Raw genomic sequence first — 27,545 nt, 5'->3', positions numbered from 1 at the left:
CACAACCTTGTGTAGGCTAAACCCCTCAGCCAGGGACATCCAGATGATTAACTCCCATAAGCACAAATAGGATTTATTTGAAACTATAATTAGCTTTAAAATTCACAATAATAGGAACTGTCAGGAGCATCAAGTGCATCAGTGATTAGAGTAAGATAGAACCAGATTTTGGTTATATTAAGGACTCATGAAAGGGTACTTCAACAACCATAGATTTTTTTGGGGGTGATTCCAGGATGGTGCTGACACATCCTCTCAACTTTCATGTCATCCAGACCTTTGTGCTGTCACAGAGTAATCCCACAGACAAGTCCTGCAGAGTGCCTAGATTCATCTGGCTGGGATGTGATGGTGTGACTGAAGTAGCTGGAAGCTGTTGGAGCCTCACACATGAATGAGGCAGACATGAATGCCTGTACTCTTTTTGGTGCCTTGTCCTTGAATCTGGGAAGGTTAGAAGTGAGGTCTATCTTGCAGAAACAGCAGGGAATGAAACTTCAGCTACAAACAACCCTTATTGACATAAGCTGATCTCTTCTTACCTCAGACTTGGGGCAGTTTTGGGAGCTATGCTGATGGAGGGTGAAACGAATCCCCTCCACTCTGAAAGGTGAAGGGAGGGCATCCCGTATCATTATGGAACCAGCTGGTTGATAACTACTTGTTTTCTGGTAATTGGCTATTGCTGTTCTTCGCTTTTAATTTACATCTGTTCTTCCACGGAGTAGAAAATGAGATTGAATTGTGATTCCCTTTGACAGATGTGCCTAAGAAGGCCCCTTTCCTCCCCAAACTTCCTCTCGGTCAAGATATCCATCCATGCCTGGGGCTCTGAAGGAAGGCACTGAACATCTCTTGTGACTTCTTTCTGCACTTGGCCCAGCTGCACGTGCTATGTAGAGATGTACAGGCACTCAGTGTTAATCCTTTGCACCTCAGCAGGTCTGTGCAAGCAAAGGTGTGTGGTCAGTCCTGCCCTGTTTGGTTGAAGCTCCCGGTTCAGCAACGTGGTTCTACTTAGAGAGGGTTGTAACTGTCTTAGTTTCAGCTGGGATGGAATTGCTTTCTTCAGAGTGTCTGGTAGAGTGCTGTGTTTTAGTTCTAGGAGAGAAACAATGTTGATAACAAACGAATGTTTATAGTTGCTGATAAGCAATGTTGTACAGAGCAATGCCATTCTCAGTGAAGGGCCCAAGTTGCTGGAAGGGAACAGGATTAGAACAGCTGACTTAAACAAGCCAGTGGGATATTCCATGGCACATGACATCATGTGGAAGGAGTTTTGAAGGGGATGGGAGTTCTTTTCACTCTTTTCCACTGCTCAGGGATCTAGATGGGCATCAATCAGGGGGCAGTGATGTTTGTGCATCACTTGTTATATACATTCACACACATATATATTTATATATAAATAGTCATAACTATCATCCTTTTCTTTTTCTCTGTGTTAGTAAATTTTTTAATCTCAACCCATGAGTTCCACTTTGAGTTTTTCCTGATTCTCTCTCCCATTCCCACTGGTAAGGAAGGGGGAGTGTATGAAACCCTGTGTAGTGTGTGTTAAACCACAACAATAGCCTTGAGGTCATTCTCCCATATGATACCTCTACATTGACAGGTATGTGTGTAGGACTGTGGTAAGACAAAATGTCTTCTCTGTTGTCTAGAAGGGCAGTCTGTTTTTGCTATTAAGGTACTGCATGCATGTTCAATCATAGCACAGAAAACATTTCATCTGCCTTTGACCTTCTATAATTATAGAGCTAGCCAAGGGAGGCAGATAAGCACATCTGGAGGGACCATCATTCCATCTGGCTTATACACTGCTTTTAGGACAGCATGAATTATCTTCTGATACCTATATTTTCAGAAAAAAATGGTTCCCATATGCTGACTGATAAGCCCAAACTTCAGGATGAAATTTTGCCTGTCTTTATTTCCATGACTTTTGAAAATCTGACTTTTATTAGAAAGACTTTATGCAGATATTTGTCTTTTTCGCTCTGTCTCTTTTCCATTACACTGGCAGTGATAGTAATACAGTCAATAGTTCAAGAACACTGACCTCATTGATGCTAACATAGATGGACTCACACCAGCTGTGCAGCTGGCCCCATGGTTTACTGAATATCTGCCAAGCTTAAAACAGTGATTATAACTTCCACAGATGGATATTCCTGTTTGATTTACATTTCTGCATAATGACTGCAGGATCAAACTTGTTACCTAAAATGCTATATTACAAGAGTCTGATATTGGTGTACCAAAGGTGCCAGGAATCCAAGTGGCAGGAAACAGCACTATCTCTTTCCAGGAGGACTTGGCAGAACTGGCTGGGACGAAGTGATAAAAGCCATCACAGAGTCAAGACCTCGTTGATGCTCAGTTGAATAAAATGACAAATTACCTTCTGAGGCAGGGTCAGGGTTCACTGAATCCATTAATTTCCATGTGTTTCTCAGCGCCTTCAATAAGTCACCTTCTTTCCCCACCCAGATGGCAGATGACTGTGCATTGGCAGGAGAGAAAGGAAGTCTGGTGAAATAGCTCACAAATTTTGAGAGCGTGACCTGGCAGGACCAACAAAGTGAAAACAGAAGATAGCAGCCAGAATGTTTTCCCAGGTTAATACCTTATAATCATTTTTGTTGCATAAAACCCTCAGGTTTTGCTGGGAATGTAATCCAACTGAACACATTTCAAATGAATAAATAAGATTTCCCTGATGGCAAGCTAAGTGCAGAGTGGTACTGAAGCATTCAAGGTAGCTATGGTGATTGCATCTTCCTGCTAACTAAAAAATATGCTAGAATTATAACAGGGCTTGTGACCAACCAATAATTGTGCATCCAGACCACAGTAGTTCATAGGAGAGAGAATTGTAAAGTTGCAGGCTTTTACAAAATAGTATTTGGATTTTGTGGTTATACTTGGAAAGTAACCCAAGAGATTACATGCCAATTTTTCTGCAGGGGTGTAAATCGGCTAAGACAATTATCACAGCCTGGCTGTTTGTGGGAAGAGCTCCCCTGTTCATCCCACTGCTTTGAGGACCTGCCTTACACAGACCTCCAGAGATCTTGGAGAGGATGAGTAGTCAAGAGAAGGTGATTACAGCATGGTGGTGGGCAAGCACAGGACTTCTTAAATGAGATCTATCCTATGTATCTCTCCAAAGCAAAGGTCCAACATGAACTCCATTGCACATCAAGAAATTCATAATTTGCATTGTGTTTTTCCTTACGTCACCCAACCCATCCGCACCCATCCCATTAGGAGGTCCAGAAGTTTGCCCACAGTCTCATTGAGCTGTTGCTATTCAATACAAGTATTCAGGTACAGTAACATTTTTACTCATACGAATTTACCTGCTTTTTGTGTATAATATTTGTATTTTCATGTTAACATCTTTGGATTTAGCAAAGATTCACAGCTGTTTGCCTTACCTGGTAGCTCATAGTATCTTAACAAACAATTTCTGCTATGCCCACTGACACCTTCCATAATAAAGTGAGGAAATATATTACCAGAGATATTTGTAGAAAAGCATGAAACTTTAGATTTGAAAGTAAGTCAGTGCCAACAAATAATCAAAATGATTCTCATCATCTCTATGTCTGGGTGGAGGCCCGTGGTGAGTAATGCTCCCCAGAGGTCCATCCTGGGACCAGTGCCCTTCAACATCTTTGTCAATGACATGGTGGGATCTAGTGCACCTTCAGCAAGTTTGTGGATGATACCAAGCTGATTGATGCAGCTGATACAACAAAAGGAAGAATGCCACTCCCCTTCTACATCTGACAGTTGAACAGTGAGACTTGCTGCAGGGCATTAAGAATGCCAAGATGGGGAAGAGAGGGAAAGATTGCATGGGATTTTACATGTACATTTCACATGATACAAGTGAGTTTGTGAAGATAGCCAGCACATCCCACTAGACTTTCTGGAGCGGAAACACCAATCTTTTTTGCTTTTATCAAGAGTCTAGTGGGGTAAACTGGGAACACTGCTAGAGCAAAACAGCTTCTCCATCTTGGATACCTGAGGAAGCTCTCAACAATATCATCCGTTTTCTCCAGCGTTTCAGGAAATCCCTCACCTTGACAGTCTCACTGCACACCCATCACAGAGTCGAAGAATCATAGAATGGCTTGGGTAAGAAGGGACCTCAAAGACAATCCAGTTCCAACCCCCTAGCTACAAGCAGGGTTGCCAATTAGGCCTTAGATAAGGTTGCCCAGGGCTCCATCTAACCTGGTTTTGAATACCTCCAGGGAAGGGATATTGTAGGGGAACTGCTGAATTACAGCCTGAACCTCTGACTGATCACCTGAGACAAGCAATGACTCAGACCTGGGAGCACAGGTGAAGGCAATTCACCTGGGCTGCTGGAAGGGGTGGAGCCTGGCTGCACCTCTCCTAGACCCATTTAAGAGCTGACTGCCAGTGGAGATGATCTCTTCTGGAGATCCCTTTTTTGGAGTTTTGCAGTGAGCCCAGGATGAGGGTAAGCACTCTATCTGTTCTCTTTTGTATAATCACCTGCTCAGCTAAACTCTCTGGTATATTCTGTAATTATAACATCTGTGCTTTCATTGATTATACAGCTATCCATCACTCAGAGCAGCCTGTGCTAGTGCCTCACTGCCACCATCTCAGGGAGAATTTTCTTATCTAATCTAAATCTCCTCTCCTTTAATTTAAAACATTTTTGCCTTGTCCCAGGAGGATGGGCTGCCTGTACAATGGGAAATATGAAGCATTCCATAGGAAAAAAGGTGCTGGCAGCTGTCTATTGGGAGCATTTCACCTATTTATCATAAGTGAGCACTTCGGTTTGACTGCCTGCTGCAGCCAATATTGAATAGAGTGTCAATTCTTGAATTTGGCTGGATAGGCTCTTTTTTTTTTTCTTGTCTTCTGGTCTTTATTTTATTGTACTTAGCACTTTCACTCCATGCCTCACTAGAAATATTAGATTGTGTGGTTATTATTAGCATGCATTCAGGCTCTTAGTGGTAGGACACAAGCAGCTGCACATGTAAGGACATCTGGTAAAGTGACCTTTTGTTTGTGCCAGTGTATGGGCATGAGTGCACAGATACAGAAAGTACTTCAGATCTTTCTTCCCTCCCTTGTTCTATTTACAAACTGAGTGTATTTAGGATATGAGGATATGAATCAAAGCTGACTTGCACTTTATTTAGCACTGTTGCTGTTCTTATTTTGACCCCATCAAGTATTTCCTTGGTAGCTAGATCCTATTTGGCTCACTGATCAATCATTTGACACTAGAAGTATGCAGTTTTACTGCTGATTTATTGCCTTTTTTGCCTCTACAGTTAATTTTATGAAGTAGTTATTCAAATCAGTAAATAAACTCTCTGTATCACAATGTGGCTCTTGCAGAGATGTGTGCACCTGGTGTTTCCATGAAATTCTGGGAGAGAATCAGTGAATCTGTAACACGTGAGCTCTGCTTGATCATTAAGCATACCATACTTGTAATGTTTTTCTTTTTTAAATAGGAAACGATGTAAAAAATGATTGGTGAAGAATGGGAAAGTAATCAGTTACAATATTTAGTGATTTCACTTCATCTTTCTCCTCAGGATTTGAATGCTTTATCATCTACTAATTAAGACTAAAAACCAGCAGGGTTTTGCTTAATGAGTACTGAGATATTCTACTCCATGCTGAGCTGAAAATAATCTTGAGCATACTAACAAATTTCTATTATATACCTCCCTATGGTCAGTATTAACAGGGGCTGAAATATTGTGAACTGGATGCACAGCCAGATATTAATGTCAAGGTAAAAATTGGGTTTTATAAAGGTAACAGCAGTAGTTTATTTTCAAAATGCCTCTGAGGGGAAAAAAAAGATTTGCATACTTTCTATTCTACAAATATTTATTTATCCAGCTGGGGAGAGGATTCCCCATTTAAAATTTGAAATGTAAATCAAGTTCCAAATCCCATCATATTAATGTTGTCAGTGTTCTCTTATACAACCATGTAGGAGAAGCTTTTCTTTAGAGTATAATTGTTCATATTGCCAAGTGATTTCAGAATCACTTAGTACCAAATATTAAGATATATATGGTGGAGAAAGATGGGGGGGGAAAAAATGTGAAACTATTTTCTGAACCCTAAAATGTCTTAGAGTCATAGGATTGTAGAGGTTGAAAAAGACCACTAAGGTCATCCAGTCTGAACATCAACCTGTTGGTCATCTTGTTCAATATTTTCTTCATGGATCAATAAGGATATGCATTGCTATAAAACAACTTGAGTAGAGGGGTAATAAAGATGATACTAAATCCTCACCTGCATAGAAAAACTGATTTCTGTGCTGAATGGGACGCTAACTATGCTGTAAAAAACAAAGGTGTCACAGATATGTTTTAAAGTTTGTGTTTCTTCACTTGCAAGGTTTTGGTGTCACTCAAATTGCCATAAATACCCTCTCCCTGGGGCATTACACTTCAGCACCAAAAACATGTGTAAGATTCAAGTAACTGTAACTCTGTACTTGCTCGATTAATTAACAAATTACAAACAAATTAAACTGGTGATAGTCCAACAAACATGTAGTTTCTGTGTAAATTATAAATAGATACTAATGATTTCTGTTAACCTGCTTGTTATGTGATTATTAGACACTGTCCCAAAATACATTGGCTGCTCTGAAAGTAATGCCTCCTGTTTTGTTATGTTGGCCCAAAACATCAGGTAAAAATGTTGGTGGTTTGACAGTAAAGACTGAAACTTTCCATCAGTATTCCATTACGTTTTGTTGCTGTGTGACAAGTGGCAACAGAGGGGCAGGCTGACAGAATGGCACCTGGCACAGAAGTGCGTATGATGTGATAGTGTGTAACTGAATTCCTTGGTGCAGAAACACAGTGAGGCAGTGATTGCTGCATTTCTACAGTGGTGACAGTGACATGAATGACAAACCACATTCAGGACAGCCATGTAGATCTTTATGAACACAGCATACAGGTTCTTGTTCATTGCTGGCAAAAATGCATATCTAATTGTGTTGACTACGTGGGAAAATACTGTTTTGTAGTTGAGAATTTGCTTTACCAAATAGTGTTACTGAGCTCTTCCTATTTGTTGTAATTTCCAAATAAATAGGAGGCGTTACTTTTGGAGTAATCTACATACACGATAAATTTTTTTTATCCACCCACTCAGGCAAGTATACTTTGATTTGAAATTTGATGTATGCAAACTGTGGGGCTTCCACTTATAAAAGCACTGGAGATTTCCTCTAGTGAAGGGTGTTTGATTCATCAGGCTTTATATTTTGTTCTGGCTTGGTCTAATCATATTATACTTTTGCCTTCTCATTTACATTGTGAACAGGTTAAGCACAAGGGGGGCATGTTTAGATTGGATGTCAACAGGAAGTTCTTCACCGAGTGAGTGGTGAGGGGGTGGCACAGGCTGCCCAGTGGATGCTGGAGGTGTTCAAGACCAGGTTGGATGGGGCCCTGGGCAACCTCCTCTAGTGCCAGATCTGGAGCTTGGTGGCCCTGCCTGTAGCAAGGGGGTTGGAACTTGATGATACTTGGGGTCCTTTCCAACCCAAGTCATTCAAAGATTTTATGATTCTATGAATGAGTTTTAAAATGTGGGAAAATCCTTCCTGTCTCTTGATGCAACAGCAAAAGTAGTAGCTTGAAAAAATCAGAGTCTGATGCTTGCTATTATATTTTTCTGCTTTTTTGTCAGCTGGGAACATTTCTCCCTTTTTGTTACTTGGCAAAACAAATATGCTCCTTTCAGTACTCAGCATTTGCCTGTTCTGTGTGTGTAGACAGCTACCCTGGAGTGAACACTTCAGTGTCAGTTTTTTGGGAAGATGTGACTTGTCCTTGCAAACACTGGAAACTGTACTTATAGAAAGAATTTGTGCTTCCTCTGCACTCACTGTCATTTCTGCATATTTTCCTTATGTTGATCCTATCACACTGCTGGAAGAAGACTTGTGTACAAAATCATTGAAAGTGTTGCAGTTAGCCTAGGATAGCCAGGCATGCAGCACTGACTATAGGGCTTAGTGATGAAATGAACTGTTTAAACCTACAGAACATCCTTAGCAATTTTTTATGGGTATATAGGGTGAGATGGGTAATGGGCATCTAAGGCACTGCATTCTGCAGATCCAGAAATGTGTCATCAGTGAGAAGAACGAGGGTGATGAGGAACTGGAAGAGGTTACCTAGTGTTGTGGTTGATGCCCCATCCTTGAAGACTTTCAAGGCAAGGCTGGATAAGGCCCTAAGAAACCTGATCTTGCTGTGCATGTCCCTGTTCATTGCTGGGGAGCTGGACCAGATGTCCCTCAGAGGTTCCTTCCAACTCTAAGGATTCTATGATTCTAAGAGTTTTGGACCGTTCACTACAAGAAAGACACTGAGGCCCTGGAGCATGTTCAGAGAAGGGCAATGAAGCTGTGAAGGAGCACAGATCTTATGGGGAGCGGCTGACAGAATTGAGATTGTTCAGTCATAGAAGAGGAGGTTCAAGGGAGACCTTATCATTGTCTACAACTCTCTTAAAAGAGGTTGTGGTGAGGTGGGGCTCAGCCTCTTCTCTCACATAACAGCCATAGGATGAGAGGGAATGGCCTCAAGTTGTAGCAGGGAAGATTGAGGTCAGACATTAAGAAAAACTTCTAAGAAAGTGGGGTCAGGCTTGAAATGGGCTGCCCAGGGAGGTGGTGGACTCAACATCCCTGGAAGTGTTCAAAAGTCATGTAGATGTGGCACTGAGGGATGTGGTTCAGTGGGCAAGGCGATGATGGGTTGATGGTTGGACTAGGTGATCTTAAAGATCTTTTCCAACCTTAATGGTTCTGTGATTTTATGGTTTTGTCTGGAAAGGACAACAGTTATTTCCTTGTAAACACTCCCTCTGAGATTCAGGGGTAATATTTTGGCACACCTAGAAAATTTCCTAAGGCTCTTCTCTGTACTTTTGGCTCAGTTTTCTTTAAATTTACTGCTTCCTTGGAAGGAAGATGAGTCTCCTACTGGTTCTTTTCATACCTTGGACTACATGAGTCTGAGCCAGCAACTTTAACCTCAGCAGTTCATTGTTATGGTACTGCTAATCCACTGTAACTACTTCTGCAAAGAGTTTTCTTCGGTTGCTAAATCTTATTCAGCAATATAGGGAATCACATGAGTATTCACACTTATTTGCGTGTATATACATGTGTGTTTTTGTTCATGTATGTGCATATGTGTATTAGCAAAGCCTATATTCATACATTATTTAAATAAATTGTAATATTAAAATAAACATTAAAATAAAAGGTTTTCTTTCTCTCATTCTGATTTATCTTACTCAGGATACCTATCTATGCAACTTTAATCTTTATTCTACCCAGGCATGTTCTCCATTAGCAGCTTCTAGCTCTTTACCTTGGGCTCACCTCCCTGCTTGGAGGAGCAGGAATTTGCCCTGAGCATGCTAGAGTGCAGGGAGGATCTGAGCACCTCCTGTTAGGTGAGTTATAGCTTTAGCATTCTTTCTAGGCTGGATGCTGTTTAATCACTTTTAATTCAATACTGGCATACATCTAGGCATACATCTCAGAAAAGATACACAGATACATTATTTTATAACCAGTTGATCACTTTTCCTTCCGCAGCCAAAGAAAATGTAGGAACAAAATTTGCTTAGCTGGTTTTGGAGATGCATGTTTGTGGAGTATAACTCAAATGCAATGGAAACCTAGGCAATTGGCTGGAAAACAGAAAACTCTCTGCTGTCTTCAAAATCCCTGCACTTTTAACTCTTCTATTAACTTCTCTGCCTCTCCAGCAGATATTGATTCTGTCAATTCTCATTTCAACCAGCCTGCATATGGGAGAAAAGTAAGGTCTGGCTGACATGAAATGAACCACAAATTATTGCACAACTGTTGGAAATTCAATGCATTCTACAGTGTCATAAGTCAATGTTTGTTACAGATGCCACGGCAACCAGGCTCAAGGGACACTGAACATGTAGCAACAGACACAAAGTATACAGCCTGAGGACTGAAATTCTTATTCTTATGGATAAAAATACTTTATCAAGATTTTCTTAGATAGGATTTCTCGATCCCCTTGTGAGAAAGAAATATTGACAGTGTATGTTGAGGGACTATGCAGGAGTACAAGTTGTACCTGTTTCTACCACAAAGCTTTTGAACTGCTTTATAGAGACAGCTGAACAAGAGCTAGGACAAGATTAAAGCACCTGTCTCAATAATAGGAATATCTGCAATCAGAGTAGACAGAGTGAAAACATATATACATTCATGGAAGAGATTGCTAGCTTATTAATTAGTTGGTGAACCAAAAAATATACCTGGAAGGGACTGATGGAAGCCATCCTTCTGGGCAAATCACTCCATGAGCACCCTGGACAGGTCTTCAACCTTCTGGCTTTTCCCAACGCAGTATCTCTCAGAGATGGAAGGTGATGTGGTGTGGGGCTGGCCTGGTAGTCTCTTGCTTGCCCTACCTAAATGATGGGTCTGATAGAAAATACTTTGGAGGTGTTCAAGGCCAAGTTGGATAGGGCCCTACCCCTGATCTAGCACTTAATCTAGCTGTTGGCAACCCTGCCTGCAGAAGGGAGTTGGAACTTGATAATCCTTGATGTCCCTTCCAACCCAAGCCACTCTATTCTATGAAAAAAACCTCATTAGAAACTGACTGCTCATCAAGAGACTGTGTTGTGGTTGATACCTGCTTCAAGTGGGTACATCACATTTGTGCAGCACCCCTCTGCACTTCTTGGGAGGAAGAGAAAATCAGAAAGGGAGACAGAGACAGACAGCATCTTTTCCTGTGTTATAACTCTATACAACACACTGCCTGTTTTCACTGGGGACTGTAGTCTTGTCTAAGCCAAAATTTGCCTAACAGTTGCTGAGTTTGTAACATACACTGAAAGTAAAAAGGATGGAAAGTACTGAATGAGGAGCAAAACACATTTTTAACGAGGAAGTTGTTGGGTGATCTGGCAGTGCAAAGCCTGGACGACAGATTTTCTGCCCAAAAATCTATCATTCCTTAAGTCAGAGAAAAGGATAATTAATTATTGCAGCTATGGGTATTTTACTAAGGTAAATTAATGGACTGACCTTAGGCTTTCCCTCTTCCCCTCCTAACACTGTGTCAAATATACCATTAAATTATAATTATTAGTACTGTTGGCCTATATTCCTGCTTACTTGCATATCTATATTCTTTAAAATTATACCTTCTTCACTTTTAGTCTTATAAAAGATGCTTTCTGATGCTTTTCACTTGCAGGCAAAAGTGGATCACAGCTGAGTCATTGCACTTCAAACAGAATGAAAGCTCCTGAGATGAGCACGTAGAATGCCACCTGATTCCTCCAAACTTTTCAACCCTGGTAGGCACCAAAGCATCCTATGCCCATTGCAGGCTTTCAAGAAACAAGCAGAGCAATCTTGGAGTGAAAATGTGGATGAAAGCTTTAACGCCCTATGGATTTAAAGTCATATGAGCTGACACGCCTTTAAATCTGTTATTATTGGACTACCCAGGGTTGGAACAACTCAGTGCGGTGCCCAGGAATGATCAGTGAGATTCTCTCTGCCTTTCCTTTCAGTGCTGTTTTCCAGCACTGTTCTTGCCAAGCGCAGAAAGGAGGGCTGTCCTGCTTTGCTTACCACAGCAGTAGCCAGGGTGGCCCAGGACTTGTGCGTATGTCATAACAGCATTTCAAACAGTTAGACGGATTTCTTCATAGGAAATAAGATGGAACAAAGGATGTCCTGGGATGGAAACTGGAATGGAAATAGGTCCTCAATGTAGCCACTAGTAAATTCCAACTTTCATAGAACCTGTAATTGCCCATGCTCCTTTAGGATTAAAAAAACAATAATAATAATGGCCAAAATGTACATAGACCATTTAGAAATGGAGAAAAAGGAAGGTTAGCCTACTGAGTGCTGATCTTCATGATGCTTTACTTTTTTCAGACACTGCAGCTTCAAAAAGTGAAGAAAACAGGACAAAATTCTCTGGCTTTTTAATACTGACCTTATTTTCCTTCTGAAGAGCCTGCAGGGACCAGTATGCCTTCAGTAGTGGCTGGGGAGAAGATGAAGGGAGGGATTTGAGATATACCAGAGGTTTCAGCTAGAGAAGAAGTAGTTTCTTCATTGGTTTGTTCACTTTGGAAATGATTTACACTAGCTGTTCTTGTGCTTTAAAGGACTGAACTATTAAATACATTCTGTGTGATGCTACAAGACGATCAGGCTTAATTTTATGAGGAAGGAGACACGTTCCAGCACTCTTACTCCTATGATCAGGGTCATCGTTCAGGTATGTTGGAAGCTGGTTGAGGTACTTCATTCAGGACTGTTCTGGCACACTTCAGAACTGATAGCATGAACTCCACTGATAATCCCTCAAATAGCTGTAAATAGGAAGATGATTTACCATGAGGTGAAAAATAAAAGTTTAAAATAAGGGCTTTGATATAGGCCTTGTACAAATAAATTGCCATGATCAAAGTCCATGGCTGGAGGTTACAGTTTAGAGCAGATAAATTTGGACAGTTTGGAAGGATAATTGGTGAGAAGACAGTAAGTGCCAGTAAGTTTCAGAGACTGGAGAGAAGACAAGTCAGCCCATATCACCACTGCAATAAAGATGCCAGTGCTAGTTCCTCAGAGACCTGCTGGGTTTGAGCCATCAGCTTCCCAGTGAGAGAGTGAGCACCGAGCAGCATGCATGTACTGCCTGGGACATCATCACTTCTCACAGTCCTGGTTTCCTTATAGAGTTGAGGAATCCAAAAAATGACACCCATGCCTGGGAAGGGAATTGTTGGGTTCAAAGAAGCAAGAGAAACAAGAATTTTGTTGCGCATTTAAGATGTCATAAAAATGAGAAGTGATGCATCAGGTTAATTCCTTGTTATTTGCAACGCAGGCTGCTCCCAAGCTTTTATTAGCATCATTCTGCTCACAGACTGACTCATAACTTGAACAGCAGCACAATGGATCTGGACACACAGCCAGACTGTGACATCACTGCCTCCCTTCATGCTCAACATCCCGGTTCTTGGAGGCGCTGGACAAGTCTTAGCACCATGTCTGCTTCCTACTCGCTTTCTCAGGAGCTTATTATTGTTTTTGTGCTTATTGAAAGGCTTCCCTTCGCCACAGGGTACTTAAACCCCAGAAATTCAAAACCAACAAAAGGTACACCCAGAAGATCATAAGAATCTCCATATTGGTGTTTGAATATAAATTTTGTCCATCTGTGGTGCTGAGTCATTAGCAGTGTTGCCAGGTCTGCAGAATATGTCCATGCAGAGGATTTTGTGTCCCATAGCCACAGTGATCGCCATGTCGTTCAGCTGAGTCCTGGTATGGCAGTATGGGTGAGAGTTCCAGAAGTCACCCTCATGTGGCCTGTGAAGGAGCTCTGTGTCCACTTCTCCCTTTGGTCTTTCTCCAGCCCCAGAAGTTTTTCTCTAGTGAATAAGGGGAGGCACAGGACCATCCTCTCTCATTTCCCAGGTCTGGATCAGCAGGGCAGCCTTTTCTCCCTGCTTATTCTCAGCTATACATGTTCAGAACAAGACCTCAGAAGTGGGATCTGCTCATGCTTTTTCCATACAACAGAGAAATAGCAGCAAGCAGAACTCTTCTGCGCTGTTGGGCTTTCTCCCATCTGCTGTAGTTGAGCTCGGCTGCTCTCCTCATTCTTCTGCCTCAGTGTCACCTGGCAGAGTTGCTAGGGAAGCACTGTTAAAGCAGTGGAGTTGAGCACTGACATGGCATTGTGCCCAGGAGAGTGGTTGCCATGAGAGAAACCAGGTGTGTTATGCAGATGAAGTATTTTGATTTCCCTTATTCATCTTCCCAAAGGTGATTTTAGCAAAGCTGAATTCTCTTCCTGCTCTTCTTTTCCATTATTATTCATCACCCTGCAATTAGGACCCACCATAATTACTCCTGGCTCTGTTCCTCTTGCCCAAGGAAGAAATGGAAATAATAACACCAGAGAAGGGAAGCTGAAGTCAGCTGAGATGCTTACAGGAAATTTCCCCTTACCTTCTGCCCTCAGACAAGATCTGTGTCCTTCCATTTCTCCTTCAGCCTAGCTACGAGAGTGGGACCAGTATCACTCCCCACCCCGAGCCTAGAAGGAAACCTGCAGTGAGTCCAGCAGCTCACAGCTGACATGGGGAGCTGGTAGGAGCTTGGAAAGCAGAGATTAATTCTTGGCAAAGGCGCATTTGATGTTCCAGTGCTATTAAAGCTGCTGGATATAAAAAGCACTGGCCTGACTGATTATTTTGCAGGATATTAAAAGCATTGGCCTGTCTGATTATTTTGTGGGTGAGTCCAGCTAGCTGGATTTCCTCATCATGGGAATTGGAATGCTGTTGTTTTCTGATGCCATGATGCACTGTTTTTATAACTCTATTTGTTCATCATCCCTTCTCTGATACCCCCACTGCATATTCTTGTGTCTGAGCTGAGTGACAGGACCTGGAGTTCACTCCACATCTGGATTCTGTCTCCAAAAATGAGGATATTTTTAACCTGAGCTGAACTCCTGCTATTCTCAGCTCCTCAGCTGGAGCCTCCTTTGTACTCTCCTATCTCCCCCCCCTTGTAGCTCCTGAGGCTTCTTATTTTCTCTCTCTCAAATCTTGTTAATGAGGATATTGGGAATATATCCCTGCTAGGAGGGGAGGAAATATCTTGGTATTGCACTGAATGTTAAAAGGCATTAAGAATAAATTGGTTTTTTCACACAATGTCTTAGCTCTCAGATTTTATTAACATGAATAAACTCAAGACTTATGTAGGAAAACATCATCAATGGACTAATGTGGGAAAGGGTGTTTACTTCAAAAATAAATTTGTCCCCGTTTTTTTTCTGTGGTCTTAACTTGCTTAGCTTAAGAAAAAGAATCTTGAAGGAGAGATACAGCTCCTGGTCTCTCACATTTGATGTTAGGCAAAAATTCTTTGCTCAGAGGGCAGTGAGGCACTGTCACAGGCTGCCCAGAGAGCTGTGGATGCTCCATCCCCCAGAAGTGCTCAGGACCAGGCTGGATGGGACACCCCGAGCTGGTGGGGGACAGGCAGCCCAGGACAGGAGCTGGGGCTGTATTGAGGCTCCTTCCAACCCAAACTATTCTGTGATTCTGTGAATGGTGGAAGATGAGACAAGGGAAGTATGAAAGGATAAGGGCTCCCTGAAAGCATCAGCACTGCCACCAAACCCAGCTCATCTCAGCTGGAGAGAGATTGCCTTAGCACTGTGGGTTCAGCTCTTCCTGCTGAGAGCAATTCTCTCATTTCCCCCACCTTCTCTACAGTGCCCTGAGCGAGCTGCTGGTTTGAGAGATGGTGCTTCAGGGGGTAAAAGAAAGTGAGCTGATAATACCACCTTTTTTTTTTTTTCTTCATTCTTTTCCAAGGAAAGATGGTAAATTAGTTAGCTTTTGAAGCCTTAATTAATTTAAGAGGCTGATTTCCCTCATTTATATCATTTAATGTTTCACATCTAGGGCAATGTACAGGAGAGCTCCTCCTACCACTATGAATATCATCCATGCCACAAACCTAGGAGAGGAGACATCTCAGTTCACTCTGTGATTATAACGATATGTAACAGCAACGATGGCAATAATGCACGCAGCTCAGGCATTAACAGGACAGGATTTCCTTTGAGGCAGTGGTTTCTCTTGAGGTATTGCCACACCACGAAGCTGCCAGCTGGAGGCTGCCTCTGGGGCTTAGTGGCAGCCAGGCACCAGTAAAAAAGCTGTACTGAGGTAACTTTTAATGCAGAGAAACATATTCCTTTCAGCTGTGCAGCTCAATGACTGTTTCTGACTGTGCTTACTCAGGCTGGAAGGCAAAGAGAAGAGAGCTTAGCAAACTCAGGCTGCCTACCCTCCCTCTGCTCACAAGTTATGTGGGGCCATGTAAAAAAGGGCCTGAGCAGCATGGTGACTCCTGGTGGTATCTCTTTCCAATACTTTTTCCACTTACCTCTTCACCAAGAGCTCTGAGCATTTTTCCATTGTCCTTGGCAGCACAAGAGGCAGTGGGCACAAATGCTAGGTTTGTGCTGTTGGGCCACTAGACATCAGGCAGATCACACTGATGCATCACCACTTCTCTTACTGGCTTGCAAACTAGGCTTAGCTCTATCCTCCATAGGATAGTTTTATAAAAATAGATCATTTCATTTGCATTTTAATGTGCCTAAAATTTTCAGGAGCTGAACTGTGGATGGGAGGCTCCAGTTCCCTTTCCCTGTATTGGAGATGATGAGACTGTGGCTCTGTAGGCTTGCTTTGCACTAACAGCCCTTACCATTCTGTGACTCTGCATCAGAGATTTTATTTTCATGTTTTAAGCTTCACAGAAATGTTTGTTTTTGAGCTGGTTTGGTTATCCAGCCACTTAAACTAGAAAGAGGCAGGAGAGATGAGAGAAATGCAAGGACTTTTGGGACTGAGCTGTGACATGACAGATTTCGGTCACTTGCGCACATCCTGACGTTAGGCTTGACTGGATGTGGAATGGGGAGAAGGCTTCTCCTGGGGCTGTGGCAGCAAAATAAGAGATGGTTTCTGTGTTGTTATTGCTGAGCCAGTATCCTGGCATGCAGCTGGGAAAAGTGGCCTACTGAATTCTTTTGAAGACTCTGTTTTGGAAAAACAATTAACAGAAAAATTACAGCCTATAAAGCTATAAAGAGAAAATGCGCACTAATACTTCTACGACCTAATCCTACTTTGCTTCTGCATAGCTAATTGTGAAAGCAGTTGGTATTTGTAATCCCTGAGAATGGCCTCAAGAGGCTCCATTTTGGAGCCCTGCTGTAATGTGATGACCAAATTAAAAACAAGTGGGGGCATATCATGCCCCATTCTTGCTCTGCTCACACAGTAAGTACTGGGTAATTATCTCCTAGAGCAGATTCATCTTTAATTACTGTAATAGAGTCATAGGCTTGCAGAATGGCTTAGTTTGGAGAAGACCTCCAGACTAAAGCCCACTCAGCCATAACCCCCTGCCATGGGCAGGGCTGCCCCCCATTAGCTTAGGCTGCCCAGGACCCCATCCAACGTGGCCTTGAGGTCCTTCAGGGATGAGGCATCCTTAGCTGCTTTGGGCAGCCCATGCCAGTTCCCCATCACCCTCCGAGTAAATAATTTCTTCCTAACATCTAATCAAATTTTTCCTCTATTAGTTTAAAACCATTCTCCTTTATCTTATCACTATCAGACCATGTAAGAGGTCGATCCCCCTCCTCCTTACAAGCTCCCTTCAAGTCCTGGAAGGCTGCAATGAGGTCTCCTCCTTAGCCTTTCCTTTTCCAATCTAAACAAGACAAATTCCCTCAGACTTTTTCCACAAGGAGAGGTGCTGTCCTTCCATTCATTGTTTTCTCCCTCTAACCTTACCGGCCATACAGAGTGCTTCGTAAACAGACCGTACTGACAAGAATGGAAGTGCAGGTGAGGATTTAAAAAGAAATAATTTTGTTTCTAGGTATTTTGAAAGTCTGCAGAATCAGTGAAATATTCAGCAAGAAGTATAGAGTTCCTCAGGAAGTCCTGATGGATGATTAGTATTCTTAGCTATGAAATGGCATTTCAGCTTTAGAGCTGCAATGGCTGTGATTGTATTGTGATGCTAAATGTGATGTATTAAAAGGTTCATGTACATATTTCTTTATAGTCAACCTCATGTAGTAACTTCTGAAGCCACTTCAGGGTGTTGTTGATAATGCTTGAAAACCATTGTAAAGCAAGAAGGGTGAATCACCAGTGGCAGAGCACAAGAAAACACAGATTAGATATCAGGAAAAATTTCTTTTCAGAAAGTGTGGTGAGGCATTGGAACAGGCTGCTCAGGTCACTGGTTGAGTCACCATCCCTGGAGGTATTCAAGAAACGTGTAGATGTGTCACTGAGGGACATGGTTCAGTGGGCATGGTGGGGATGGGTTTTGGTTGAACTGGATGATCTTAATGATTCTATGAAAATATGATTCTAAATCTATTTTGGCCATTTCATGTCGAAATAGTAAGCTTCTCTTCTGTAAGAAGTTCAGAATTGAAAATGTGAAAATTCCTAAAATCTGTTCTTTCTGTGCTTCTCTTGAATGTAAAGTCTGTGTTTGCTTTAAAGATGTAAGATCTGTACTTTGTGAAAATAGGCTAGTTTGGAAAAGATCATTTCCCTGGTCTCGCCACCTGTATAATATTCTTGCTGCTGCAGCATGTTGGTGTCAATCATGTTGGTCAGGTTGGAGGGCAGGTTTAAGGCCTGTCTCTTTTTCCAACAGAGAATTCAGCATTTCAGAGTCAAAAAAGACCTGCCCTAAGTAGAAGTTATTTTTGTAACATGGAGAACTCATTCTCCTTTTTTTTTTTCCTAACAGATAAACAAACTTAGTTGCTTATAACTTTGGCATATAGTAGTCACTCAAACTGAGATAATTCCTCAGAGGCTACAAATTCAATACTTTGTCTTCCAACTCTTTTGTGGCTTTCCCTAGCTCATTTAATCTAACATCAGATGACACTGACAGTCCTTTTATGCCTCTACCTCTTTCTTGTTTTAAATTTTGAGTCCTTTTTTCCACTATTCTCTTGAAATCCAATTTCAAAGTGCCATGGTGCTGCCAGAGCTATCAGTGTAGCAAATAAATACTGAGTGAGGTTTTCTACTGACTGACTGACTACTCATGCATATCTGCAATACATCAGTATGTGGTACAGTGTCCGTGGCTCAGGTCATCCCATCTCCAAAAGGATACAGTATGACCTGAAACAGAACTGAGGAGGGGAATAAGGATGATTTCCTAGCTCTGGTTTGAATTTAAAGGGCTCCTTGGTCTTGAATGAATGCAACAGAGAAGAAATGTGACAGAGGTCTGTAAAAGTATGAACAATAAGGGAAACGTGAAAAGAGTGCTCATTACTTTTCACAACATAAGCCACAGGAAGAATCCAATTAACTTAGTAGGTAATGGGTTTAAACCAAAGAAAAGGATGTACTGGCTAACAACGAATTCAACTTCACAGCTGGGATTCTTAGAGGAGGTCAAACATGAAAACAGGCTCCAGAAAGAAACAGATATATTCAGGTAGTAATGGGCTAATTAGCACAGTTATTTGGATGAAGTTTCTGACCAAAAGATCATCACAGCACTGATTAAAACACATTACAGTTATTCCAGGTAGTTATTACAGACTAGCTTATCTGAAAACTGAACACTCATCAGCATCAGGAGCACTTGAGATGCTCTTGGAGAACAACTTACATTTTGTTTCAGCTGAAAGAAGCCCAGATTCTCTCCAGCAAGCTCAATGGGGCACAGACTGAAACACAATAAGCCAACAGGACTGAGAGATTTGTTTCTAAATTGCATTCCTGATCTGAGCTGCAATGCATTTGAAGGTGTAAGGCCAGGTTGAATGGGACCCTGGGCATGCTGATCCAGTGCCTAATATAGTGGTTGGCAACCCTGCCCACAGCAGAGGGTTAGAACTAGATGACCTTTGAGATCCCTTCCACTCCAAGCCATTTTAAGATCATATGACTCTATGGCTCCCTATTACCCTATTAGTACCAAAAGAGTACTTGACTTCATTGGATTCATTTTCTTTGCAAGGGGAGGATGGGAGCTAGATTATCCTCTTCTCATTACTATGCAGATGAGATAAAGGCAGAAAATGCATTTAACTGGAGGAAATGGCTAAAATACATAGTGATGCCGTGAAGCATCTGTGGAAATGTGTTAAAGATGACTATGTGGAAAGTAGGCTTTGCTCTCAAGGACAGAGAATGGATTTATCTCCTGTGGCTACAACAGTGGTTTGACATTTTGTTGCTGCAAGGACATTTCTTCCTCTGGATCCAATACAAGAAATCTTAAGAGTTGCACATAAGCATTCACTGTTCCATATTTACAGAGGATTAGATACATGTTTTAAATTTCCTTTCCTTCAAAGCAGTGCAGCACACAGAACTCATGCTTTGATGTATGAGAAAAGGATAAAGGAAACAGGAATTTGGAAAGGTTTTGTTCTTTTTGATGCAGATATAGTGCTGTATTTGACAATGACCTTACTTCTCCTGTTTGAGGAGTGTATAAAAAATAATTTTGAGTTTTTGAATTCAGAATATATTTGCTTTCCTCCACTAGCCAGCTCCAAATGCCACAGTGATGTGTAGGACAAAATCTGGATGTTTTTCATTCTTTGTGAGTTCAGCTTTTCAGCTGTGTGCTACAGTGGTGTGTTAGTGGATAAATGTTTCTCTCTCTTTGGCTACCACTTCTTGTCTGTAAAGGATCAACTTCCTGGTTTGAGGTGCAGAGAATCTGCCAAATATCATGGTGTTCATCCAGGTTCCCAGATGGTGTTATTCTGGGAATGTTATTTCAAGAGGCTTTTATATGTACAATGTTTTCACCCTTCTTTTTGTTTTTAAAGACTCTTTTTCCATGATTGCATGACAAGTTGAAAGCACAAGCACAACAAAATGTACAGGCTCAAGAGCAGAAAGCAGAGGAAAAGATGCTGAAATACTTATTAAGAGCCTTAAAAGGATTACATCAGTGGCTGATTATTTTGGACCAAACAAAGACATTTGAAATGCAGCTGTTCACTTCCAGCTCACCTGGGAATGCTTTGTGGCACCATGCATTTCTGCAAAATACGAATTCTCACTGGCGTCTTATTGAATTAGCTGTTAATTAACTGATCTCTTGACATGAAAATCATGCACAAATAGCACGCTAGCGTTATTCACTTGACTACTAGACATAATGCTGATGATTTTCCTAGGTACAATTTGGATACAATGTACAAACAACAGATTGAACAAAAAGCCAATCTGTTAAGCTTCAGAATTACAATTGAAGACCTTACTTTAGGGTCATAGTAAGGTAAATAAAAACAAATGAGAAACAAAACCATAGGTCAGACCTGCAACATTCCTATTTACTTCTCAGGTATGTTTTGAAATTCTTATGAATTTGTGTTTGCAAGCCTTTACCCAGGGAAGTACTAATACTAATGCCATTTTGCAGGTGGTTGTCTAAGGCACTGGCAGATAGAGGTACTTGACCACACATGTGGCTACTGTTTTAGCAGACCCATGGTTCTTTCACATACCTGGAGCCTCTGGTAAATGTGTAGTTTGATTTTTTTGGATTCTAATCCAGATGCTAACCTGATTTGAACTACTTCATTGGCCTAATTATCTTGCAAAGATACTTCATTAAGCATAATGAAACCAAGGCTTCATATCTAGAAGTTCATTTGCTTCTCTAAGGCAGCCATGTAGCTACTTCCATACTTAAAGGAGGAAGGAAGGCAGCCCAAAGGCCGAGACTTATCAGACCAAGACTCTGTCGAAGCCAAGCAGTGCAATTCCAACTTTGGTGAGATGGATGAATGGATCTCAGTTGACTCATCTGGCCTCTGTGCTGCCCCTCAGCTGCTCATCTATCCTCCCTTGTCATCACATAATCATGCTCTGAGGTTCAGATGAGAAAAATGGTCAGGAAAAGCAGGAGTTGATGTTTCAAGGGCTCATTGAATGTCTGATAGAGTGCCTTCGTCTCAACAGTCTGTTCAGAGAAGTGAGTTGTTTTCTGAGTCATGATGTCTGCTGAGACACACAGAGAGCTTCAAACTGTTAACTACAGTTTAGTTAGTCTGATAGAGTGCCTTCGTCTCAACAGTCTGTTCAGAGAAGTGAGTTGTTTTCTGAGTCATGATGTCTGCTGAGACACACAGAGAGCTTCAAACTGTTAACTACTAAACAATCAACCAACTTAATAACTATAACCCTTACAAGACAGACAGCTAAAAGAAAATAATAGGACGTGCAGTATGCCCTCAGGTGACTCATATGTTTGAAAGGAGGATGTGAATGGTGTGAATGGCTTTTATATTAAGACTACTCAGAAATTTTATTCACTTGGTTTCATGTCAGATCAGCAGGTTCTCTACAGCTTTGGCAATTTTATTCTCTTGTTAATTGTGTGAATACATTCAGTCCTACAAACACATAAAGCTTTGCCAAACTAGAGGAAACATGCAGCATGACTCTGTCCTATCATTTTGGCTTCATGTAAGAGAAGAGGCCTTTTTTCAGTGTCATGGCATGCTGTTGTAATCCACTGTCTGAATAAGTATATCTTCTGCTGGATATTCAGTGCTTCTAAGATGGAGCCAAGGCAACTCATTTTTATCAAGATTAAAGGATTCTGAGATGTTATTGAGCATCCATTCCCATGGTTACTGCAGAAGTGCTGTACTTGCAGGCAGACTGTAAAGAAATATTTAATGATTGACTAGTTCAAACAAAGTTTTTTGAAAGCCCACAGTAAAATTTAATGGAATTAGCGTAATTTTTTATATGCAAAAAAGTGACTGTGAAAAACAGCAAAAATGATGCAAATCCTGCAGTCTGTTCTCAAAGAACTGCCTAGCCTCACCCAGAAAGTCTGCAAGCAGGGATAAGTATGACAACCTGACCACCTACTCCTGTGCTTCGACCTCAGAAAGGAATGCTTTCTCCTTCATTTCATTCAACAAAAGGTTAAATATATTAGAAGACAAAGATGGACTGTATCTAGAGTGCTTCAAATTAGTCCATTTGGTTTCAGTTCTGATTTAGAAAGATGTCTGAAAAGATTGACTCTTCCAAACTTTCATCTTCTGCTGTTTTCTTCCACATATTGCTAGTTCCTGAATTGGATGGTCCTATTTGACATAGTCTAAACTCCTAGTACCTATTCCTTGCAGAAAAGCTTGAAGGATAAATTTCATTACTCAAAAAGTAGAGAGAAGGCAAATCAGGATTTCTTTTTGCATGTCGCTTATTTCTGTTTCTTCGACTTCTAGCATTAGCAGTTGAGAAAGAGTTTAATATGGAAACAGTTCAGCTGATAACTGCTTAACCTTTTCTAATTCTGAGGAAATGTCATTTCATGGAGCATTCCTTGTGTTACCTAGAAAATCACAGCTCTGCAGGGCATAGTTGCACAGTGCTGCAGGTAAGGACCAATCCTGTCCTCATGAGAGAAGTTTCATGCTTTCACTTCTAATCTTGTGGCATCTCTGGGCTGCTCCTGCAGACAGCTCAGTAGGACTATTACTGAAGCTGCAATACACCATGCAGTCCTGTCTCTGATCCTGTGTTGTGCTGCATCCTGCTGGAGGAGGACTCTCAAACAGGGAAATGACAGCAACGCATCAGGGCCTGGGAATACACTTGTTCTACTTTTTGTAACTCAAGTTTTGGCAAAGGAAGAGCTCTGTCTCAGTTTACAGCCTGGCTTGTTTCCCCAGTGAAATCTAACCCCCTTCAAAGCAAAGAGACAAACTGTTTACGCAAAGGCTCTAAGAGATATTTTTGTATGAAGGGTAGCTTAGTGAAGTAAGGCCTGTGCATCAGCAACAGGAAGGTTTGATTGCTTAACCTGAGTGGTGATAGCAAAGAAGGGATTTGCTCCTGACACTGGCCCAACACACACTCATATGAGCTCTTATCCTGAGGCAGCAAAGGTTTGGGTCAGCTCTCCTTGGGCAGCTTGGAGCAGCACAGCCAATGGAGACATAAGGTCCAGGGGATCATAGAATCATGGTATGGTTTGGGTTGGAAAGAACCTTTAGAGATTATCTAATCCTAGTCCCAGGCCCTAGACAGGAACATCTTCCACTAACAGAGTTACACAAACTCCCATTCAAAGGGTCTTTGGACCAGGCAAAATTATCAGTAAGAATTTACCTTCTACCTTGTTTCAGATGCAAACAATAGAAAGAAAAAGCCCCTGACAACAAATGCTCTGATGTACCAAATAAATAGAAAAGTATTTTCAGGTTGAAGAGTGAAATCAGGGTAATTTTGCTAAACATTCCATGACCAGGGATGCGTTTAAAAACCCACAAGACTATAAAGTAATCAACAAAAGCCAGTAGAAATACATTCATTTGTCATCTGGTAATTTGTAATTTAAATACATAGAAATAAAGCCAGTAAAACTGGCTGCTAAAAGCTGTTGAAAAATTTGTTGTGACATTCTGAGTGTGGAAGCTCAGACTTTCACCTTGGGGCACTTGGACAAACAGTTTGTATTTGAGTAAATCAAGGCTTCTGGAAAGGCACCTGGTTCTGTTAAGACTCCAGGAGAGGCAGGAGAGTCTCAGTTCCACACTAAGGATTAGAATGAAAGCTAAGTTCCACACTAAGGAAAGATTTTAAAGAAAAAAATGAGTTTCCTTCATTGCTAAATATGACCTACTTCAGCATTAGGTTTTTTCACAAAAATACATTGTAAAGCCATGAGAGACAACGGCTGCAGAAGACTTAAATGATTGCAAGTTACTTCTAGATTGCTTCTGACTCATTAGACAGATATTTGCACTTCTTGTTTTATGCAAGCTTTTCACTTTTGCTCCTCGCTTTTCATACATGTGTCCTCACTGACTTGGAGTTCACAACCTGGAGATATCCTTTATTAATATTATACACCAACTATATCTTAAATTAGTGTTATATACTAATAGATCAGTGTATCTGCACATTTTCCAACTTACTCATCTTAATTGTTTCCTCCAGTAGGGTGTAAACAGCACATCTTGATCTATTGCACGTTTGACTCTCCTCCTATATTACTGATGGATCTGGGACATGGACCAATGTGCTATGTGGTAGACAGATCCCATCAAAGAGAATAAAAAGACATTACTCTGCAGGTAATGTGTTGTAAACACTGTCTAACTTTGCTCTTGGTGGGTCAGCGTTGTGCAGTTCAGTCACATTTTTGCATTTAGTTATTGCTTGGTGTTCAGTGGTCTGGCACAGACAACGTGGTTGCTGATGACTGATTTTTGGCTTACAGATGACACAAAATCTCTCCCTAACTATCTGCTGCTGATCTATAGTGTGGAATAAACATAACATAGGCTGAAGGCATATTCTTATTGGGAAATAAATTCTCATCTCATTATTCAAGTAGATTTTCAAGCTCTCAGCATTCCACAACTTGCAAGGGCAGGAATTGCAATGTTGTTTCGAATGTGGATATTTGTCTCTGGCCAAGGTGCCCTGTTGGGCTCCATGTGACAGTGCAATCAAACAAAGCCTATGCTAGCAGAGGAATTTTAAATGGTTCTTTAATGCTAAGTTGTATAATTAACAATAGACTTGCAGTGCTGAGGGGGAAAAACATGGAAAAATGAGTGTTTGTCTGTTTAGAAATCTATCTTCATTGCCGACTGACAGATTTTCTAAAAGAAGAGTAAATAATTTCTGTCTGGATATTTGGAAAAAAGTTACCATACAATTACATGACAGCTGTAGAAAAGGGCTGGACTTGTTAGAAGCACCTTCAGCTCAGACAATATCCAAGCAGCTGAGATGTACCAAATCACCTCTGGTCTGCTGAACTGTACTGCTTGCCTGAGTCACCACAGTGAGAGGTAATGCCCCAGAGAGGAGACAGTAGGTCAAATTTCACTGCAAAGCAATGCAGGCCAACTTTAATAATGAGCTATAAAAGTCATGTAACTTTCCAAGAGGCAAGAGCAAATGGCTCCACAGGCAGTTATTAATAGCCAAGTGTTAAGAATTGTTGTTAAAATTGTTTAACTTTGCACACCCACAGAAGATCCTTGCATCTCAGTCTCTCTTGGTAGACGATGAAGACAAGAGCTCATGGAGAATGAATTATCCTATCTATTTTAAATACCATTGTACAAGAGATGAATGGAATATTAAATATTCCTAGACCTCTCCACTGACTCCAGTGGTTACGCATATGAGAAGTTCAGGTGGAGGCATGGGTAAATGTAGTCAGTGTTTATTCAGAGGAATTCTGGCCATGCTACCTTGGGAAAGCTCCTTAACTACTTAAATATCTGAACCTTCAGTTGCATTGGAATTTCTGCTTCAGATCAGATCAACTCATCTGCAAAAATAACATTCTGTATATTTTGCAAAGACCTGTCCACGAATTGGAGAGCTGAACATAGGTATGTACTGTAACTCACACACCCTCCAAAATGCAAGAGTTAAAATCCATAAAACTACTACTACAAGTTCATGTTGATTGACAGAAGTACTGTTTATTAGGTCAGAAGGTACCTACAGGATAAAAATAATTTAGTAATAATCATGCTCTGAAACAGAATTCACTTATTCAAGGATTTTAAGAGCTTTTCTTTGACTTGGATTTTTTCTCCAGATTATGCACTTTAGTTTTACTTTCAGAAACTCTCACACAGACAAAGCATGCACAGTTTTAACCTTAATTCAACTGTACAGCCCATGCACACACATAGGACATATGTTTCACTGCAAGTGAGACCTGAACTTGCGATCACTGAATGAACATGAAAGCACCTTTGGAGGTGCAGGATCACAATCACAAGCATCTATGAATGTGCTTGTGTCATAGAGTCACAGAATCATTAAGGTTGGAAAAGACTGCTAAGATCGTCTAGCCCAACTATCAGTCCATTACACCGTGCCCACTGAGCCATGTCCCTCAGTGCCACGTCTCCACGTTTCGTGAACACCTCCAGGAATGGTAACTCTGCTACTCTCCCAGGCAGCATGCACCAATGCCTCACCACTCTTTCTGAGAACAATTTTTTCTACGTATCCAATCTGAACCTCCCCTGCTGCAATTTGAAGCCGTTACCTCTTGTCCTATCTTGTCATTTCTGCTTGTCTTCCTGTCGCTGTCCGGAGGATCCTAGGACTTGCAGGATACAGCTACACCATTTGTTTTCATAGCAGGAGCTTAAACCAATTTGTGTCAAGTCTCACCTATGGTTTATGTGTTCTTGGATCTGTGCTTTAATGTGTTGCTAACTCCAGGATATTACATCACCCACAAGCAGGCATGATAAATAATGTGCTGACCCACTCTCTCAAACTCCCAAATCAGAACCTGATCTCTCACTAATCCAGCCCAAGATCATCTTCTTCTCTTTGGTTTGTTTGACTCTTCAGATGTTTCTGAAGTTTAGAAGATACTATGTAAAAAAAAACAAAAAACAAAAAAAAAACAAAACACCTTTATTCAACAAATAGATCAAATATCATCTTTGCCCTCTCTCTTGCTCTAACTTGCTGTATGAGTTAGAGCTATCTCACCTGCATTATTTAAATGTCTGTTTCATGTGACCCCAGCATTCATTGAAGGAAGTAAAGTGGCAATCAAACAGGTGGCTTTTAGGTTTCGAAGTTATGTTGAGATAATTCATGTAGTCTGGGAAAATTATAGTGAAAAATAATTGCTTCCTACTTCTATGATCCCTACAGAATAGCTAGCTATGTAAAAGGTCTGAGGAAGTGGTTATCATTAAATCATTTGATAGAGAGGATTCCTCCATCCTCCCTTTCCCTGGGCTGCCATGTGAGGGATGGAGACCATGACAGCTGGTGAATACAAGTCACGTCCTCACCTGTGCAGC

The 27,545-nt window shown here is 41.2% G+C and overlaps 1 long non-coding RNA gene across 1 annotated transcript; it reads right to left on the bottom strand.

Moving 5' to 3' along the window:
* On the bottom strand, positions 1-27,035 carry LOC128091112 (uncharacterized). Its single transcript, XR_008211249.1, has 3 exons — positions 26,768-27,035; positions 2,408-2,570; positions 1-1,101 (listed from the first exon to the last, which is right to left on the bottom strand). It is a non-coding gene; the product is annotated as an uncharacterized LOC128091112 (long non-coding RNA).
* Between the last annotated feature and the right edge of the window lie 510 nt (positions 27,036-27,545).

The sequence above is a fragment of the Tympanuchus pallidicinctus genome, unplaced genomic scaffold, assembly GCF_026119805.1.
Source record: "Tympanuchus pallidicinctus isolate F22 unplaced genomic scaffold, pur_lepc_1.0 scaffold5, whole genome shotgun sequence".
NCBI lineage: Eukaryota > Metazoa > Chordata > Aves > Galliformes > Phasianidae > Tympanuchus > Tympanuchus pallidicinctus.
Note: the sequence above shows the minus strand (reverse complement) of the source record. Positions and strands in the feature narration are given on the sequence as shown.